The sequence below is a fragment of the Podarcis bocagei genome (genome assembly GCF_964188305.1).
Source record: "Podarcis bocagei genome assembly, chromosome: Z".
Taxonomy (NCBI): domain Eukaryota; kingdom Metazoa; phylum Chordata; class Lepidosauria; order Squamata; family Lacertidae; genus Podarcis; species Podarcis bocagei.
This window is the reverse complement of record NC_138140.1, coordinates 4,364,394-4,369,159: the sequence shown is the minus strand read 5'-3', so window position 1 is coordinate 4,369,159 and position 4,766 is coordinate 4,364,394.

Below are 4,766 nucleotides of genomic sequence, written 5' to 3'. Positions count from 1 at the left end.
TTCTTCTAGTTTTGGTTATTGCTATTATTTCCTCTGCCTATGTATGTATTGGAGACTCTCCTCCTCAGAATTGTCTCCCCAGGCTCTTGCCCTGTAATCCCAGCAGCTCTGGTAATAAAACATGTTTTTTCCCATGGGTACAGTTTTGCAGGCTCCACCTCTTTTCTGTATTTATTTCAGCTTTATAGAGCCATATTATTTATTTCAGCTTTATAGAGCCATATTTTGACGGGGGGGGCACCTTCCTGTTTCGCCTCAGCTGGCCCCTTCACGTTTTACCTCAGGTAGCATCTTCCCATTTTACCTTAGGCAGCGAAATGGGACGCACCACCCCTGCCTTCCTCAAACAAAAAAAGCATTGTGGTTGGTGAGGAGTGGGGAAGAGATTCAAAATCTGGTGTCTCCAATGAAAAGAAGTGGGATGGTCTTTCTCTGAAGAGGCACTGCCAGGCAGAAGAGAGAAGACTGGGCTGGTTGTAGACAGTATGATCTGGCATAAGACAGATGATGTTCCAGAGCCAGTGTGGTGTAGTGGTTAAGAGCGGTAGACTCCTAATCTGGGAAACTGGGTTCGTGTCTCCGCTCCTCCCCATGCAGCTGCTGGGTGACCTTGGGCCAGTCACACTTCTGTGAAGTCTCTCAGCCCCACTCACCTCACAGAGTGTTTGTTGTGGGGGAGGAAGGGAAAGGAGAATGTTAGCCGCTTTGAGACTCCTTAAAAGGGAGTGAAAGGCGGGATATCAAATCCAAACTCCTTCTCTTCTTCTTCTTCAGTCTGGATGTTCTTCCAGAAGCCCTGTTTATTCAGCCTTCGTCCTGATTTGCTTGCATGAAGCTTATGTGGTGGTTAGGCTATGGGGTCACATCCACATCTTACATTTAAAACCATATATTAAGCACATGGCTTCCCTCAAAGAACCGCAGTTCATCCACCACAGAGCTGCATCCTTAACAAACTGCAATTCCTAGGATTCCCGGGGGGGTGTCACATGGTCTGACTGTATGGTGTGAATGTGACCCCAAACCTGGTCTTTATTGAGCATTATTTTTTATTCGTTTACAGGGCAGTTATATGACATGGAGGATTCATCCTCTATTAACTGGTTGCTTTAGGGCACGGGTGTCAAACACAAGGCCCGCGGGCCAAATCCGGCCCGCCAGACCTCGTCATGTGGCCCGTGGCATCAAGGGCGAGGAAGCGAGCTTCTCATTCTTTTTACTGGTCCCGACCCAGATTTTAGGGTCCGCACTCCGGCGGAGGCTCTCTGCCTTTCTAAAAAGTGACCCACGCACACAGCCTTCCCTGCCTGCTTGCAGACAGGGCTCCAACCGAAGCGCCCCGTCGGCGCTGCCTACCGGCCGGTCCCGCAACTTTCGCCTCCTCGCGGGCCGGGCAAAGAGGCTTTCTGCTCGCTCGGTCCAGTCCGGGGCTCGCTGCGGAGGAGGCGGTCCCGCGAAGCCGAGCTCGGAGCTGGCTGCCTCCGCCCCTCGAAGCCTCCCAGGCGCGGCTGCTTGAGGGGGCGAGTTGCGCGCGCGGCAACTTTTGGAGCGCGAGAGAGCCGCGGAGGCTGGCAGCGAGGGCAGGGAGCGAGAGCCACGCTTGGGACTCCGCTCGCTCACTCGCTCGGGCCGCAAGAAGAGGCCACTGCGGCGCTGCAGCTGGCGAGGAGATGGCTGGGGGCACGGGCGGCGGGGCCAGGGGCTGGCTGGGGGTCGCCCTGGTGGATAAGTAGCGGGGCCGGCAGGCGGGGAAGGGAACGGCGGAGGCGAGTGGAGAGCGGGGACCCAGCGCAGGTCTTGCCGCAGGCGGCGCGCCCCCGCTGGGCTGGAAGAGGCGAAGCTGCTGCCGGTTCAGCTGCGCAGAGTGGGGTGGAGGGAGGCGGGCGGGCGGGCGGTGTGCCACACCGCAAAGCAGGGGCGCCTCCCACCCCGAAGAGGACCGCGCCAGCATCTGGGCGGCTGGAGCAAAGTGGGAGCCTGCCAGCAACTTGGCTGCGGGAGCCTGGCTACGAAACACCGCCCCCCTCCCCACGCCAACACATCGGCTTTCTCCGGGCCGGAGGACTTGGCAGATAGCCCCCTCCCCGGGAGCAACTGCAGCAGCTCGGGGCCCCAGCAGGACATCCTGGCCACCCGCGCCAGCAGTGCCGCTGGGGCTCCCTTGCAGGGAAGAAACTGCTGCTGTCCAAACTGCAGCTCCGTATCCTCCGACTCCTGAGTGCGGCGGCAGGGCTGGGGAAGGCAACATTTGCTTCTGCTCTGCTCTGTTGGGACAGGCTCCTGTCTCCTCCCCGTTGGAGCTCCAGTCTGCCTGGAAGCCCATCTCGTCATCTTTTTAAAATAATCATTATTATTTCTTCTTCTATTCTTATTTAAAATCGTACTGGAATAGGTATATTAAATAGTGTATAGGTTCAAGACAACACACACCAGTGCCTAAGGAAAAATAACTTTGATAAAGTCCTACAGATACAACCGGCCCTTTGAGGGTGACCAAACTGTTGATGTGGCCCCCGATGAATTTGAGTTTGACACCCCTGCTTTAGGGTGTTTACACATCTTTGTTCCACACTTTTCAATGCCTTTCCCATCAGTTTTTTAGCTGCAAAAAGTCAGGCTCTTTTTAAAAAGTGGATGTATTGTGCTAGGCCAACAGAGTCATTTAATTCACTCTGATTGTGCCATCCTAAAGTCCTGGTATGCACTTGACTGAAATACAGGACTCTTAAGAACATTCCAGATGGAGGAGGGCTTCCATGGATGATTGTCAGACGTGTAGACACACACACAGGTTGCCTACCCCTGGTGCAAAGGCTAAAGCAGCATAGTAAATTGGCAGCAGTGGTTGGCACCTATTGGAACTGCAGCACGGAAGGCCCCAAGTTTGCCAGGCCTCCTGGTATGACCTGAGGTATCCAAGTTTTCCCGGCTCCCTTCACATGGCAGGTAGGTTTGAATCTCCAAGTGGGCAAGAGCTGGTGGCAGACAATAGCATGAACATTAATGGGACCTGCCCTCCTCCCCTCCCCTCCCCCAGTTAACCTCTGCCTCCAGTGCTGTGACATAATCGGTGGCCTCTCCCTTGATATTACCTGGGGCCACCCCTAGGTATCAGGTGTGAAATCTGGGGTGCTCCCGACCTGGTACCACTAGAAGGCCTGGAGACCATCAGTGCATACCCTCCCAAGTGTCCCAATTTCCCAGGGATGGTTCCAGAATTACGAAAGTCATTCTGACTTCTGACTTGATGCCAGAATGTCCCTATTTCCCCTGCCAGTGCTGCTGCGAACAAGCTCAGGGAGGAGGAGGTGGTGGTGGCACATGTCCTTAAGGTCTACAAATAACAACACTTTTGGAGGTCCCAAGCCTCAAGGAGGTTAGATTGGTTTCAACTAGGGCCAGGGCCTTTTCAGCACTGGCCCCGACTTGGTGGAACGCTCTGTCACAAGAGACTAGGGCCCTGTGGAACTTGACATTTTCCGCAGGGCCTGCAAGACAGAGCTGTTCCGCCTGGCCTTTGGTTTGGACTCGGTCTGACCCTTATGTTTCCTTCCCCTTATGGTCTTGATTTATTGGCTACTTTAAAATGAGGCTGTATTTTAAATTGCATTTTAACCTGTATTTTAAATTGGTTGTTCCCCCCCTCTCTTTCCCCCCTATTATGTTTTTACTGTGATTTTATTGATGTTAGCCACCCTGAGCCAGGCTCTGGCCGGGGAGGTTGGGGTATAAATTATTATTATTATTATTATTATTATTATTATTATTATTATTAAGTGGCAGCAGCGGTAGTGGTGGCTGCAAAGCAGCATCACATTACCACTCCATGGCTGCTGCAGCCATTCTCCTCCCTCCTCCTCTCCTGTGGGCAGCTCACAGCGACTGCTAGAGAGCAGGTGAGGAGGAGAAGGGGCTGCTGCCGCTAAGGCCCTGCCCTGTGTGACACACCAGCTCTGAGGGGCAGGCAGAGGGCAGGACCGCCCTGGGTGGGGAGAAAGGGGGAGCAGAGTGCAAGGAGTTTTGATGTTTAAAAAAATGCTTTGTGGATCTGATCTTGCCCCTTTGTAAAATCTATTCTTTTTTGTAAATCTACCAAAAAATAAAATCTCTATTAAGGGGTTTTCTCCAGTGGGGTGTAGTGATTAAGAGCGGTGGACTTGTAATCTGGTGAACCGGGTGCGCGTCTCCGCTCCTCCACATGCAGCTGCTGGGTGACCTTGGGCCAGTCACACTTCTTTGAAGTCTCTCAGCCCCACTCACCTCACAGAGTGTTTGTTGTGGGGGAGGAAGGGAAAGGAGATGGTTAGCTGCTTTGAGACTCCTTTGGGTAGTGATAAAGCGGGATATCAAATCCAAACTCCTCCTCCTCCTACTCCTCCTCCTCTTCTTCTTCTTCTAGACTTTGGAGGGCAAGTGTTCTGTGTCCCATAGGAGTAGTGGTGGTGGCACTTGCCCTTCTGATAGGAAATGCTCAGTGTGGGTGGGATGAAATATGGGGGAGGGAGCGATTGGGTGTGTGTGTGAGAAATGTCCCTATTTTAATCTGTGGAATGTTGGAGGATATGTTGGTGCCCATGATGGACAGACGACTGGCTGAGGGCAAAGTGCGGTTGGTGGAGGCAGTGCCACACTCACCCGTATGGACCAGCCTCCTCTGTCATTTAGCCCAAGAACCTGATCCAATTTCTTCTCTTCATGCAATGGAACTCCCATGTGGTCCTCTGAAAGGCCACAAGACTGAACTACCATCTTGGAAAGGAACCTCC